This window comes from Myotis lucifugus, unplaced genomic scaffold, assembly GCF_000147115.1.
Source record: "Myotis lucifugus unplaced genomic scaffold, Myoluc2.0 scaffold_139, whole genome shotgun sequence".
Lineage (NCBI taxonomy): Eukaryota > Metazoa > Chordata > Mammalia > Chiroptera > Vespertilionidae > Myotis > Myotis lucifugus.
In genome coordinates, this window is record NW_005871187.1 from 1570301 (window position 1) to 1586820 (window position 16520).

The following is a 16520-nucleotide window of genomic DNA, read 5'->3' on the forward strand; positions in this document are numbered from 1 at the left end:
GGCAATTCATGAATTGGGTGTTGAAGGCTGGGGTGATTTTGCTGGGCTGGGGAAAAAAGGGAATGCATTCCAGGTTGATGGATTTATTTATGTGGCATTATCAATGCTTGGTTATTAGTAATATATTTATCCATTTACAAATATAATTTTATACCCATTGTGTTCAAATTTCTGTGAAGGTCCCTGTCTATGACCCAGTCTTTCTCTATGTGTATGGAAAAAATAGTATGATATACCCCAAGGATTGTTGTAAAGTAATACCTGGCACATAATAAATGTTAGCGGTGCTGAAGATGTTGATTGTCAGTTACAGTGAGGGCTACACACTTCTTTAAGACATCACCTCTGATATCACTATACTTCAGCATCGTGTTGGGGAATTATAGGTAAACATAAGTAAACTCAAATGTGGACTAAATGTGCTAGAAATGCAGCACAGTTTGGTGTCATTTGCTAAATGGATAAGGGAGAGCAATGACTAGAAATTTTTGAATAGCAAATGAGAGGATCAGTATGGGATTTAGGAGAGATTAATTTGGTGGCCATGTTGACAAAGAGATGAGGTGTGGAAGAAATACCGCGGAGAAGGGGTAACCATATTTCCTTAGAAAATATAAGCCTACCCTGCCAGGGTCTGGTCTCAGTATCAGAGAGAGAGCCATACAATGTGAAATGGACTACAAGTGGAGGTGACTTTGATTGGAGTCTTGAGGCTAACTAGGACAGTTTTATGTACTTTATACATAATGCTCACTCCAGCTGTCTGAGGTTACATAATAGAAGTTGAATTTCCGTGGGGAGATGTGGGTAGTGAGTGCACTATGGCCCAGAAGAGCAGATGCTGATGGAAACAGGGAAAGAATGGTTAGAGATATGTGTAAATAAAGAATTGGAAATGGCATGGAAGCCAGGGGAATATTCAGTTGTGGGTGAGTGAGGTTGTGATCAGATCCTGTACAAGTAATGCAGAAGAGCGATAAACCAACTAGCGTGAGCTATCATTTTAGAAAATGTATTAGTTGAAGAGTGTGGGAAAGTGTGTTGTAGCTTGCAGGGGAGAAAAGAGCCAAGGGAATGTTCTTATAGCACTGAGACCTATGGGCACCTGGGGGAAAGCTCTTCCTCTGAGCTGGGAGAAAAGGAAGAGAAGATTGGTTAAACCTGAGACCTTCGGACAGTTGGTTGGGCAGGTGGAAAGAGTGTTAGGAAGGAGTGGTCATTTACTCTGAGAGGAGTTTGTAGAAATAGTTTAGAACTGTCTCTCTCCCTCTCCTTTCCTTTCTCTCTAAAAATCAATAAAATATATTTGAAAAAAAAAAGAAAGCAGAGAGGACAAGCATGACTAGTTAATAATGTTGAAGTTTCACTATTGACAGAGGAGAAGATTTTGAGAGAGGACACGGAAGTTGTTATCAGGAGTGGGAGTTGAAACATACTGAACTTGGCAATGGAGCTGATCTAGATAATGAAGTTAAGATGTAGCTGAGTGGGAAGTCAGACCTTAGGAATCAAGAAGGCTGAACTCAGAGATTTGGATATTTTATGAGCAGGATCTTGAGACATCCAATATGATGACCAATATGATCACAGGATAAAAAACAAAGACCAAGGAGAAGAAATAGCTGAGGAATGGGGTAGAGTGTCTTAAAAGTCATGGAGATGGGGATTAGATCAACTCTGGTGTTTCAGAATTCATCCTTTTTGCCTTCAGCCATATTTCTCATGTTGGGGCAAGGAAGAAATTCTTCATTAATGAGTGAAGTCATATTGTGGTTTTTCTTGCTTTTCCTGTTGTTTCAGAGAAGGTCTGAAATAAAGAATGCAAAATAATGAGGAAAAACCTCTATAGATAAAAGCCTAATTGCATTTCCACAAAGATTCTATAAAAGTAATCAATAACACACAAATCTAAATATTGAAGTGATTAATTAACACTTTTAGTCACATGATGTTAGTACAACTGAAGAATTAGCTGGTAGCAGATCTTGTATAAAGATCTTGTAGAATTTGTGTTTTAAAAATTAGTGATTCATTTTAGAAGTAGGATATTTTAAGAATATATACTAGGAAAGTGTAAAGGAGTTCTATAATTCATTATAAAGCCTATGTTTTTCAGTGATAAATCATGACTTATATGATTTAATTTGACCAAAACCTAAGTATATTAGAACAATGACAAAACAAAAATAAAAGCTCAAGAAGATGAAAGAGGACACTTAACAGTTTAAACAAATTCTCATGTCACCAATGAGTTACCATAATTAGATAATATATCATCTGGGTGACCTAAAAAGGCAATTTGCCAAAAAAAAGAGACCAAAGAAATATTGACCTTTTTAAAGAAATGGAACCTTTTAGCTTTATATTAACTGAGTTTCTTTAAAAAAAAAAATTCTGCTAAAGCCAACTAAAAATGCCTAGTTTTAACACAACAAAAAAGTGAATCAGATAAACTAATAGGAAAATAATTTGTTTCAGATACCAACATACCAACAGAACCACCTAAAGAAGCATAAAGTCTTAGTTGAGTCTTTCTGGAAGAGGTCTCTGTTGCTTCTTGTTATTTGTATTGAAATACTGAATTTGACTCAATTGCCTCCTGGCCTTTGAACTTGACATTTTCTTTCCCTGAATTCCTGGAACCTTACTCTCTCCCTCATTTCTCCCTTCTCAGTAGTCTCCCTCTGGTTCCCTGTTCTCCAGCTTAAGGGGCTTTAGTTTCTCCTGATGTGTCCCTACAAGCTTCTTTGGGACTTAGACCTTTGTAATTGTCATGTCCTCTGCCTTGAACATCCTGATCGTATCCTCCCATTGGCTTTATCTTGTCATTCAGACTTTACCCCGTAGATCACCTCTGGGGCCTGCATTTTCCGTACAGCCTAAATTAGTCCCCGTTAGCCCTCATATATTGCGACAGAGATAACTGTTCGTGCAGCTTGTATTCTCCTGGGGAGAAATAGGCATTAAACAAATTATGTCTGATGGTGGTAAGTACTAAAAAGAAAAAAGAATGCAGCTGGTAGATGTTGCCATTTATTGAGATGAGGAAGGAGATGGGAAAGACATAGTTAAAAGTTTGAATCTATTTAGATGCCTACTGGGTATCTAAGTAACTTTGCCTAGGGAGCAGCTGGATATGAGTCCAGAGAGGTCAGGGGTAGCAGATGGGACTAGAGATATAAATTTAGAAGTCGACAACATGTAGAGAGTATTTAAAGCTATGGGATGTATGAGATCACCCAGTCCGTGAGTGTGCAAACAGAAGAGAAAATGTGGGAGAATTGAACCCTGAGGTGGTTGAGTCCAGCGTTTGATCAGATGAGGTAAACTCAACAAAGGAGATTGAGATCAGTAGGAGAAGCAGGAGAACACTGTTGGACAGCTTGCTTAAGTCCCATTGATTCACTGTGCTACAGTAGGGTTGTGGAAAGATATTATCTAGAAACTTACAGGATGTTGATTCAGTGGTTCTAGCTGTTCTTCAGGATAGAGGGTCCAAATTATCTGACCCACTCTATGCTACTCCTCTACCCCTGCCTGGAGCCTTTACTGTATGGGTCCTTTTAGTCCCTAACTTTGACAAATGTGTGTGCGCGCGCGTATGTGTGTGCGTGCATGCCTGCAGCGAAATAGTTTTTTTTTTAAGCTATATATTTATCACCAATTGAGGAAGCCTCAACTTCAGAATATTTTAGCTTATGTTAATTTGAAGAATTTATAGAGATGTACTTATTTTTTTATAGTTTTCATTTTGATGACTATAAGAAACTTTTTTTAAACCATGATCACTTCCAACATTTAGCATTCACATTTGACCTTTGACTGTGTAAGTTTACAAATTTGCTTTAGGTTTGCTAAGACTTAAATTCTTTCTATTTAGTGCCCAGATTACTCTCTTTTTTTTTTTTTTTTAATTCTTGGGTAATGAAAATACTTTCCTGAAATGGGCTAGGTTAGGTGTCTGGGTATTACTTTGAAACAAAAAAAAATTTATGAGAGGCTGGGAGGGAAACTCATAACCTTAACATTCACTTGCTTTATAAGAGAATTATAATGTCTATTTTCCTCTTTTTATACTTTTTTTAAAGCATAAGCAGGACTAGGTAAGGGTTAATAGGAAGTAGACTCAAAATAGTTTTAGATCTAACATAAGTTACTTGGGTTACTGACACAAGATTTTGAGCTCTTATTAGTCTCAAGAGATTTTTTAAAAAATGTATCTGAGATACCCAGTATGTTAGACACTAGTCATAGGAAGGTATAAGCACCCGAAATGTGTTAGAAATATAATTCAGGCCAAGTAATAATTATTGGGAAGCACTGTTGTAGATAACAGCTGACCCTGAGCGTTTTCAAGGTACCAGGCACTGCTATTGGAATTGCTTTATATTTTAAACCAAGTTAATCTGCATAGCACCTCTCTGAGGTGACATTATTAATACAACCCCTTTTTAAGTTTTTAAAAAATATTTTTATTGATTTTTAGAGAGAGAGGAAGGAAGAGAGAGAAGAGAGAGAGAGAGAGAGAGAGAGAGAGAGAGAGAGAGAGAGAGAAACATTGATGTGAGAGTGAATCAGCCATTGGCTGCCTCCTGCACACCTCCTACTAGGGAACAAGTCCTCAATCCAGCACGTGCCCTGACCAAGGATTGAACTGACAACCTTTTGGTGCACTGAATGGCACATAACCAACTGAATCACACCAGCCAGGGCTAATACACCCATTTTAAAGAAGAGCAAACTCAAAGAATATAGCCAATAAATGGATAAATGGTATGCTACAGTTTACACCCAGGTTTTAAGCTCCAGAGACTTCACATCCATAATGTTCCAAACTAAAACTGTTTTCATTAAAATTTGGATAACAATAATGGCAAACATGTATTATTAATATAGTATAAGAGTGCTCTATTAAGTGCTTTAGTATTATTTCAGTGTCTTACAAAAATTAAGGAAGAATGCAGACATTTTAGGTATTGAAATTGGATTACTTTTCAAATTTTTAATCATATTTAAACAGGCACATATTTCAGCAAAAACTTAATCCATTGACAGTTCCCATATCAAATTTTGGCACATGAGAGCCAAAAATGTTGAGTAAACCTATTTTAAGTCTTTCTTACCCCTTCTTTGAACCAAAGATTCATGAAATTGGAGAATATCTTAAGTGTTGAGAAAACTGCATGTACCTATTTCCCCTGATGAAAAATTTTTGTTTAGTCTTTACCATCCATTTTTGCATTGCTCATATGCCATCAGTAAGTGCTATTGATTAATTTGTGCTTCTAGCATTAATATTGTTATAAACTGAAGTCCAGTGATCTGTGAACAATTATTATCTCAGACACATGAAGCACGATCTATTAACATTCCACATGCATGAGTATAATATAATATGGGTTATATTTCTGGTATGACTTAGGTTAACTTTTATTAGATGTAAACTTTAGGTATGCTGGCCTACATACCAACTTTTTTTTTATACAGTGATTTCACCTGAAACTTATAAAAGAAACATCTCATGTACATAGCTCTGATTTTCACATGTATTGACTGGTGGAGGCTTCCCAGGACTTCCCTGATTTCCAGTTATCTGATAAAATTCTGAGTTAGCAGATCACACTGCCACTTTAGTGGATTTTCTTTTTATCAGTAACTAGAGGCCCAGTGCACGAAATTCATGCACTTGGTGGGTCCCTCAGCCCGGCCTGTGCCCTCTCGCAGTCCAGGAGCGCTCGGGGGATGTCCACTGCACTCAGGGAATGTCCACTGCGCCCGTGAGCCTGGCTCTGGGCTTCTAGCTTAGCAGCACTCCCCCTGTGGGAGCACAATGACCACAAGGGGGCAGCTCCTGCTTTGAGCATCTGCCCCATGATGGTCAGTACGTGTCAAAATGACTGGTTGTTCTGTTGTACAGTCAATTTGCATATTAGCCTTTTATTATATAAGATTGTCTTAGTACTTATTTGTATTTTTTAAAAGTTTGCAAAGTGCTTTGATGTATCTTTTTAAAAATCCTTACAGCAATCTGAAACTTCAGACTGTAAATGAATGACTCAAGATAACAGATATCACTAGTAAGTGGCAGTAGAAGACGTAGGACTCAGTGTCAGGTCTTTGGACTGGACTTTCAGCTCTGCTTTGTTATATCTTGTGTCTTCCCTTTTTTATATAAATTTTAGACATGAAGAGGGAGAGGCCTGAGGCCTGCAGAAAGCCATCTTGGTTGGTGGAGAGTTATCATAGCTTCTTATTTACCATTTCTCAGATTGTTTGGCTTAATTCATTATGCTTAAGTCTAATAGAGAAATAAACTTTAAGTAAAAAGTCATTAATTTCATGTGAAGGACTTGAATAGGGTGCTTGCTAGGATTTCAGAAAACACATCAGTGTTCATTTTTGGTGAATTTTTGTCTTTTGATTCTATGACTGGAAAAGGACTCTTGATAAAAACTAGGAATTCCGTCAAAACCCTAAAAATATCTCGGAATATATTTGACATAGTGGTCAGACAGTGGAGCTATCCTGGCAGCTTGCCTTTTAGTCATTTTGCTGCTCGTTAACACTTCTACCCCAGAGTATAAGAAAGGGGATGAAAAGAGATAAAACCAAGACTCGATTTTTATGCTTCTTATTAGCTCTTGCAAAAGCATACTTGGAAAGGAGCCCACACTTTCCCCAGTACAATTAAGGTCTGTATGCTATTGGCAGTTGTGGTCATAACTAGCTGTCAGCCGAAGGAACTGAGTGAGCGCTCGTTGTTAAAGATTGTATTTTAGAATACCATTTTCCTTACCATTTGTACAGGAATATTTTTCTTGTGACTGACACCATTCTCTCAGCTGGCTTTTAATGAGTATATATCAAATTGCTAGATTTCAAGCAATTTGTAAATGAGTACGTGACAGTAAGCACCCAAATCTTTATATTTTCCTGTTTCCCAAGACCCCCTTTTTTTTTTTAAGATTAACCTTGACTGTATGGAAGGATTTAAAGGGAACTTTTCCACAAGCTAGTGCTATTTTAAAAGCAATCAATTTAAGATAGGATACTTGAATAAAGAACTTACGCATTCTTTTCATTTCTTTTTCCTGTCAAGATATAAACTGAATTGAAAATGTCTTTTTCAGTTTGTTACTCTGGCATAAATCTTTGGGTGTTAGGTGTTTGCTGCTTAAGGCTGTGAGTATTGAAGTGAGCGGCAGTAGCCAACTGGACACAGCCCTCGTGCTTCCCATCTCTTTCCTCCCGTCTCTAGTTCTTTTCTCTGCCTGCCTTTGCCCTTCATCCCAGGTGTATAGGCTTTACTTTGGAGTCAAAACTGTGCATCATATTGAAGTCTTTCCATTTTTACTGCTGAACTTTCAAAAATACATTTACCCTATGGAGTCAAGCCATCATTTTTCATTGGTACAGTTGGGGATGTGCTGGGTCTGTGCCAAATTTATAAACCATGCTTTGATGATGATGGTGTGTGTGTGTATGTGTGTGTGTGTGTGTGTGTGTGTGTGTGTGTTTTGATAGTAAGCAAAAAGATGCTTTGATATAAAACGTAAATATATATAAACTCATTTTGTAGCCATCCCCTGAAAGATTTTTAAGACCTAGATGGGGCACTTAAGTTTAAAGGGTGGAGAAAATAAACCTAAGTAGACATAAAGTAGACTAGAAAACAGCTGTAAAAGGTATTATGAAGGGAAATTTTAAATAATGTAACAAAGCAGTGGATGGTTGGGAAATATCAGCTGACCAACCAAAATAAGACGTTGAGGTATTCAGTGAGCAGAAGGTTTTTGTCTTTGTTTATGATTAAACCATTCACTACCAAAGGAATTGCAAATTTAATTACTACTAAGATAAGAGAATTAAAGCTCTCTTAATTAAACTTTTAAATTTTGAGATACTTATAAATTCACATACAATTTTAAGGAATCCTGTGTATTGTTTGCCCAATTTCTCCCAATGGTAACGTTTTGTAAAACTATAGTACAATCGCTTATTACATTTTGCTTTAGTTATAATACTAATTAAAATAATAAATTATTCATAAACTTGTTATTTGTCTTAGAGTCAAATTCTTGCAAGACGAAAGTCTGCTCTTAGTGGATTCTTATCAAGATGCCTTGTATTATTTCTCAGTGAAGATTGGTTATGTGTTGTCACCCAGGACATTCACTTGCAAGGCAAACAGAACTTGGTTGGGAAGACACTGAGGCATCTCATTTATCTGTGGAAAGGGTCATACTGTATGTGGGATTCCCGAACAGCCGGAATCATGAATTCAGGCCTCTTCCAGGCTTTTTTTTTTTTTTAATCTGTGCCTTTCATTTGCTTATCAGCTTCATTCTCTTAGTTGGCTTCTTCCACGTGGCAAGTCATAAACATTGCCGCTGGACTGGACTGGGCAGAAATTGTTTTGTAGTAAACCATGGTAACCTTAAAAAAAAGAAAACTTTTAAAAGGCTTCTGCATGTGTTTCTCTGAATATCAGCACTTTTTTCAAAAACAAGGGAATTATTGTGATTTGGATAATCACCCAACTGTTGTTTATTGCAGCATGTTAATGGCCTTAAGAATTTCCAGTTAACATTGTCATTTGAACAGAATAGGATGGGAGTGAGTCATCTGAAATTTTGTAGGAGTTAAGAAACATTATATTCATTCATCTATACATCAGAAACATTCACTTTGCAAAACAGGAATCAGACAAGGATGTGTACCATTATTTGAATTCAGTATTGTTTTGAAGGGCCCCTGATCTGTGGAGTAAAATAAAATCAAAGGCATAAAACATCTAAGACTTAATTTTGTTTCTCCCATATAAAATCCTAAATTATCTACAGAGAACTTATTAGAAATAATCAGAGCCTAGCCAGGTTGATAGATATAAATAAATTTATGTACACCACCACAAAAATTTGCTACAAAAAAATAAGATACTTAAGAATAACTCAACAAAGGAGGCGTAGGACTTTTATGTGTGAGATTACAATGCCTTATTTTAAGATATTAAAGGAGAATAAGAGAAACAGTAGATGAGTCCGTGAAAAAGGATGATTTTAACCAACACTCTTCTTTTCTCCCAACTATACCAGACAAGAGAATTTACTATGACAGTCTAACTTACAACAACTTGATTAACTTTTTACTAATGTAGTGGTAAACCACAGACTGGCCCTGAAGATAATGTATTTTCCCTTTTTACTTGGAAAATATGGTCACCTTATGAATACCGTATTTGAACCATATTCCCACACTTCTTGCCAATCCTTTGAATCTTTAAGATATTTTCAACACAAACACTGCCGTTTGAAAAACTGATGTACTTTTCAATGTATAACCATATCTAACTACCTTGGTGGCAGAAAAGTGCGCCCCATAATAATTTCTATATTTCTGTTTTAAGTCTCCCATGGCAAAATAAATTATCCTCACTGATCTGTGACTTTTAATTCTGTTCTCTTTATATTTCACCCACAGGATAATTTCTGCTCGTCACACACAACAGAACACTATTTAAGGGATGCAAACAAAATGTATTTTCCATAGTCAGCATGAAACCAGAACAAGACTTGGGAAAGTCTTGATTCCAATTAATGGTTGACAACAAATGAAGCACTGTTTTCTCTTTATAAATGTGTTCTGTGTTTCTCAGACCTTTGGGCCAGATCAGTTTTCGTTCTGGATGTCTGTCCTGTGCATTGTAGGATGTTTACTGACGTCCTTGGCCTCTGCACTCTTGAAGTGCCCTTCCCCTCCCCGCTACATTATTACAACCAAAAATGTCTTCAGACGTTTGGCCCTCTCTGAGGACATCCGTGTACAGAGGGTATTTAAATCCACTCTTGAGGTGGGATGAGGTTGTGCAGGAATGAGAGTAAATAAAGTGATGCGGATAATGGACAAAATTGTAAATATGTAGAGAATTTTGAGTTAATAATTCCAAGAAGAGAAGATCTAAGTATTATCAATTTTGAGATTTTAAAATCATGCTAAAATACACATATAATTTATAACCGGACCCGCAAAACTGAAACTTCATACCCTTAAACCACTCCCTATTTCCCCTCCGATGGCCCCTGGCAGCCATCATTTCACTTCTCTTTCTATGCATTTGCCTATTCTAGATTCTTCATAGAAGTGGTATTATGCACTATTTATCTTTTTGTGACTGGCTTTGATCACTTAGCATAATGTCCTCAATGTGTGTCCATGTTGTAGCTTGTGTCAGGATAATTTATTCCTTTTTAGTGCTGAATAATAATTCAATGTGTGTATATAGCACATTTTGTTTATCCAGTTTGTTGATGGATGCTTGGGTTGCTTCCACCTTTTGGATATTCTGAATAATGCTGCTATACATACAGGTGTGTCAATACCTCCTTGAGACCTGGTTTAAATTCTTTTCAGTTTTTTGATGATCCCACGTACTGTTTTCCACAGTGGCTGCACATTTCCGTCAAAGGTGCATAAGGGTTCCAGTTTCTCTACATCCTACTTAGCATCTACCCTACCCTTTGTTGTTTTCTGTTTTTATGACAGTAGCCATCCTAATGGGTATGGCAACTTTGGGGTTTAAGTTTGCTTTCTGATGTGATTGGAGTGAGCAAGGATATATGCTTTATATCTATGGATTCACAAGGTTAACAGACAGTGAATGTTTTAACGTAACAGGAAATGCTGACTGTTTCAGAAGACACTGAGGCAGAGCATGCTTTGTTGTAGGTCAGACAATGTCAAAACATAAACACACACACAAACTTTTTTTACCATGTGTTTTAAGTTGTTAAATGACCAAGAACGATGACTATTGTGGAAACAAGAGTCTAATCTACAGTATGTTTATACAATGGATGATTCAGTCATTTGAAGATTCATTATTTTAATTGGCAACAGTTAGGCAGCAGGAATTTCCTTTACCTTTTAGTCTTCTCAGGCAAAGTTTTACTGTCGGTTCCAGAGAAGCAGGTTACAACAATAAGAACAGTTTGATATTTTCATGCAAACCTCTCTTTGTGTTGTAACTGGAGCTTGAGTGGGGGTGAGATGGGCCACAGTGGAGGGTTCAGGCAGCTTCTTAGGGTCTTGTCCCGGCCCCGTTGGCATGTGGTGACAAGTGGAAGGGTGGGCCTAGAATAAAAGGAGGAGGAACAGCCATTAGGCAACACTAGCAGAGTTCCACCCTGCAAAAGCCTCAGGAGGCCCATCTCATCAGAAGTGAATCGGGGAGTGGGGAGAGACATGGGGCCTGGCATTCAGAGCAGAGTCACTTACAGTTGGAGGAGAGCAGGGATTCTTGGCTTGTCACTACTGACATATTGGACCGAATGAGTCCTAATTGTGGAGGACTCTCTTGTGCCTTGTAGGAAGTTCAGCAGCACTTCTGTCCTCTACCCACAGAATTAAGGCTATCTATTATGTTGCCCGGCATAAATGAATCTTTGCTAGAATTAAATGACAGAGTTGTATTCAGAGGTCTGCAGATTTGCATATTGGGAATCACTACCAGGCAACACCCAGAATATTCTGAAACAAAGAGGAAAGTTGAGAATTCTTAAAGTAAAAAGTTCATGCTTGAGGAGAATCAGTTCTGCATTCTTAGCTTCTGGAATGGTCCGAAATGGAAATCTTCCAGATGTCTGGTGGCCTGGACACATGAATCTTTTTCCCTAAGTTCTTCAGACAGGTTATCAGTAGGATATATATCTCCAGGCATTGATGTACAATGGGAAAATTTAAAAGTTTAAGTCCTTAGGGTAGTTAAAGTAAAAGAAAATCTATTCCTCATGTTTCAGACAGTTTTTATTTAAGTGGTTTTGTTAGCTTGCTTGACTATGGTGACTCCATTTTGTTTCTTCATTCTTTTCTGAATTACTTTTGTTAAATAAACATTAAGACTGTGTAATTACTTATTAAACAACATCAAATTACTACAGAGCTTTTTAACTCTGTATCCAAATACAGAATAATGAAGGGGATTAAGGTTAGATCAGGAATGACTTGATTTTTAAGTCATTGAATTACATTTTTTCCTGATACTCAGGAATTCTTAATTTACAAACGTTCGTTTTTAGTTTAGTTGCACAGTACTGCTTTTCTATCCTTGGCATTTTCCATTTCTTTTTGCATATTAATATTTGGATATTTCTATATGATTTTTCAAATTTTCACTGATAATTTTTGGTGCAGGATTTCAACCTGCTAATACTCCCATAACTTTTGCTGGCAGTAGATATTGAAAAGTACGAAAAGCTACAATAAAGTGTTGTGTTCTTGTTCACATTGCTGATCCTTAGGCAACACTTGCTATTTACCAAAGGATTCTGGTTGTAGTTACTTTCTCTAATTTTGCAGATAGCTCTTAATTTTTAAAGACACCACTTTCACTCCAACTTCTGGGCTACCACTGAGCCTATTTGGTAGTTCTGAAGTGGGGAGAGTTAATGAGAGAGGAAGACTGAAGTCACAGTGTGATGCCTTAAAGGTGTTTCAAGGCTGCAGCGGTCATAGTTGCCCATTGGAGATGCCAGTTGGAGAACATTGTTCTCATCTGTAGAGGGACTCTTGGACATTTTTTTGCTGCTATTGGGAATGATAATGAGAGAACAAAAGGCATTTGTTCAAATTTCCAGGGAAAGTTTTAAAGAGGCTTTAAAAAGATATGAAGGAAACTTGAACCTACATCGTTCCGTAAAGAGTATCTCCATTTGAAGAAGGAAAGCAACTTAGCTGATGGGTTAGTTTGTGCTAAGTCAAATTTATGTTGGTATGACTTTAATCCATCCATGCTTCATAACTGTACATCAGGATCCCTAGTGTACATACAGACAAATATTTGGGATTTAGAGCAGAGTTAGACTTTTTAGTTTTAGTAATGTAGAGGTTGAAGTGGTTACTTACTACTTTTGTAATTTATTGTTGATTACAGCTTCAGTTTTTAAATATGACTGTAACTGTTAATTTTCATATTGATCCAGTGCATAAAAGTTTACTGTATGGTTGCCAGGAATAATTTGTAATAACTACATGGTGTTTTAGAACTACTTTTTATTAACTGTAAGTCATCAGATTTTTAAAAAATCATTATTAATTTGCTTCCCTTTTCAGCTGTCTGAAGAGATGTGAGAAAAGGGTCTGACTTAGCCTTGGAGTAAGGCCTACTGTCTAGTAACATAGAAAAGCTTAACATAAACCTGAAACATTTAGAAAACACTGGCTTGTTGAATTGGGATGGAAGTACAAAGGGGATCTTGGAGGTGGAGAGAGATGGGTATGGAGTGAGGTAACCAGACCGTGTGGTGACTAGAACAGTTTGCTTTGAAAAAAAGCAAGCAGATTCTAAGCCCTTTCAGGTGGCAGATCCAAAGCCCTGACCATGCAGGGAACTTGATGTAAAGAGACTAGCCCCTGAGCTAAGTGTGGCCGAGGGAAGGAGATGGGAGTGAGACTAGAGCAAGGCTTCTTTGTTATGTAGCTTGGAAATACCAGCATTTCCCAGTTTCCACATAATTAAATTTTGAGTACTGGTGAACTGTTGGGTGGAGGCAGAGGGAGGATGATTTTTGGCAGCCTGTTCAAAACGAAAGAATCATCTCATTGTTTGAGCAGTGTCAGTAAAATGTAGCCAAAAAAATAGTGCTTGTATGTATGGGCAAGTTATATTCCTCCTCCCCCCAAAAGAATAGCAAAAAGGAAAAGAAAAACAAAGAAGCAGCTGACATATTCTCCCCCTTTTATTGACTTCTTTTAAATCAACTTATCCTTTTTTACCACCTTATTTTTCTACTTAATATTCTTTTCCTATATATTTACATTTCTTTTACTTCCAATGCAGTTTGAGGCAACACTTTGTTATGACAACTGAAACATCTTGAGCAATGTTTGTGTATTCATTCTTATTTTACCTTGATCAAAGCCACATTCTTCAGTGGCAAATGATGGGCTTATTTCTAGTGACTCTAGATTTAAATCATTTTCAGAGCAGGAACTGTATTTTTCTCTTGATTTCTTCATCTAGCTAGATGCTGCTACTCATTAGTTTCTCTGTATTCCTGATGACTGTCCTTGAAGTCCTGTCCTAGAGAAACTAATGAGTAAAACATCTATCTGTGTGAAGCCGTTTTGCCATTTGTCTAGAACAGTGGTTCTCAACCTTCTTAATGCCTCGATCCTTTAATACAGTTCCTCATGTTGTGGTGACCCCCAATTTCATTGTTACAAATTGAACATAATTAAAGCATAGTGATTAATCACAAAAACAATATGTTATTATATATGTGTTTTCCGATGGTCTTAGGCGACCCCTTTGAAAGGGTTGTTCGACCCCCAAAGGGGTCACGACCCACAGGTTGAGAACCGCTGGTCTAGAAGATAATCCTTCTGTTGGCGGTGGGGTGAATGGCACTAGGTGTTAGACCAGTGGAGTCAGACCTGACCTTGGTTCAGCAACTGGTTTTTGAGTTCTAGCGAGGAAAGAATTCAGAGCCAGGACTCAAAATAGAAGAGAAAACTTATTTAGAAAGTCAGAGGTAGAAGAAATGAGTGGTAGGAGAAATGGGCTTAGCAAACAAGTTACAGGGGCAAAAGAAGGGGCCCTTGGAGCTGAGAAGTGGGAAGGGTAAAGGTAATACACCTTTGGCGGGGGGCAGGGGAGGGAATAGATGTGGGCATGCGCCAAGGAGGGAGAATGTGCTGGGTCCTCCATTCTGAAAGCTTTTAAGGGTGAAGTACTTAAGGGAGGTTCCAGGAGCGGATCTCAGGAGAAAATTCATCAGCTTTCCTGGTGGGGTCTTTCAGGGTCGTGGTCTCCACTGATTGGTCAGAGCCAGGCCAGGAGCTCAGTAGTCAGTGCAGCTGGTCCTGAGGTCAGCCGTGGGGTCCGGGGTGCTTGTCTGGTTTTTCTGCTTTGCCAGGCCTGAGCTGAAACACAACTGAGGCCTAGATGTTATCCCTGACCAAGTGATATGCTAGGGAAGGAAAGGTTACCCCCGGGGGCAAGATCCTTGTTTTTCAGGATTTTCCCATTGCTAGGCAGCCGGGGCTTTCTGCCCTGGTGACCTTCTGTACCTGGCCCATCATCCTTGCTCTGCTCATGTCTAACTGCTTACCACATTTCCACAGGACTTAGGAACTATCTAGAGCAGTGGTTTTCAACCTTCCTAATGCCGCGACCCTTTAATACACTTCCTCATGTTGTGGTGACCCCCAACCATAAAATTATTTTCATTGCTACTTCATAACTGTAATTTTGCTACTGTTATGAATTGTAATGTAAATATCTGATATGCAGGATGTATTTTCATTGTTACAAATTGAACATAATTAAAGCATAGTGATTAATCACAAAAACAATATGTAATTATATATGTGTTTTCCGATGGTCTTAGGCGACCCCTGTGAAAGGGTCGTTCGACCCCCAAAGGGGTCGCGACCCACAGGTTGAGAACCGCTGATCTAGAGGGTAGCATTTGGTACTCTTGAGTTGATGCTACAAAATTCACTACTTGTCCAGAACACAAATATTTTTAGTAATTTAGCTCTGGAATAAAATTTGGAATTTCCTCAAAGTATAACCATAATTCATTCTGAATTCACTTACAAATTTTAGTTTGTATTTTTAGAAAAACTTAAGAATTTTGATGGTTGAGTATTTCTTAGTGTTTTTTGTCTTTTATTTTCCTTTCATCATTGCCCAGATAAGTTTCTGTTGAATCATTGGGGAATTATGAAATTGGCTAGGGGCTGGGTGCATGAAGTTTTGGTCTCTTTTTATAGTAATAGTGAATAAAACCGATTTCTATTTCATTGTCATTTTCCACAGCTCATTCATTGCTTTTTTTTAACACTAGTTAATTGGATCTCCCAAATTTCCTTCTGAAAATAGTCCTTCAGTTTCCTCAGTCATGACAGAAATGATCGGATTGTTTCTACAGTATTTGTAAGCTGTACTGATTTAATCTGAAAGACTTCCAGATGCCTTGAGAGGAGCGATTGTCTATCATTATAAAACTACAGGCCCAGTGCATGAAATTCTGCTCGGGTAGGGTCCCTAGGCCTTGCCAGTGATCAGGGCCCATCTGTGAGGCGACCAGTGGGGTGATCGTGGTGGGGGTGGGGGGCCTGCTGGCACCCACCTTGGCTGGCCTGGGGCCTGTGGGCTAGAGGAAGCTTCTGCAGTGAGAGTCTGCCCCCGGGGGGGTCAATGCACGTCATAGCGACCAGTTGTTCTTTCTGCTGGTTGTTCTGCTGTTTGGTTGATTTGCATATTAGTCTTTTATTATATAGGATGCTTTGCCCTGTGCCCATGTGGACTGTGTGGAAAAGGGTACACAGTTTTCCTTTTCCCAGAGCAGAAAGTTTTACAGTTAACAATTGTAATCATTTGTTAATATGATTACATGTGGGTGGAGGGGGTCAATTCGGGGAAAGGGGGGGGATATCGGTATTACTTTAAAAAATAAAGATAAATAAAAAAACATCAAATTTCTGATTCTTCATGTTTAATTTATGATCTGATGGAA

At 38.0% G+C, this 16520-nt stretch overlaps 1 protein-coding gene across 7 annotated transcripts in view; it reads left to right on the forward strand.

Annotated features, from left to right (window-relative positions):
• Window positions 1–16520, forward strand: part of ARHGAP42 (Rho GTPase activating protein 42) — a 248584-nt gene that overhangs the window by 89507 nt on the left and 142557 nt on the right. The gene's annotated exons all lie outside the window — the stretch shown is intronic.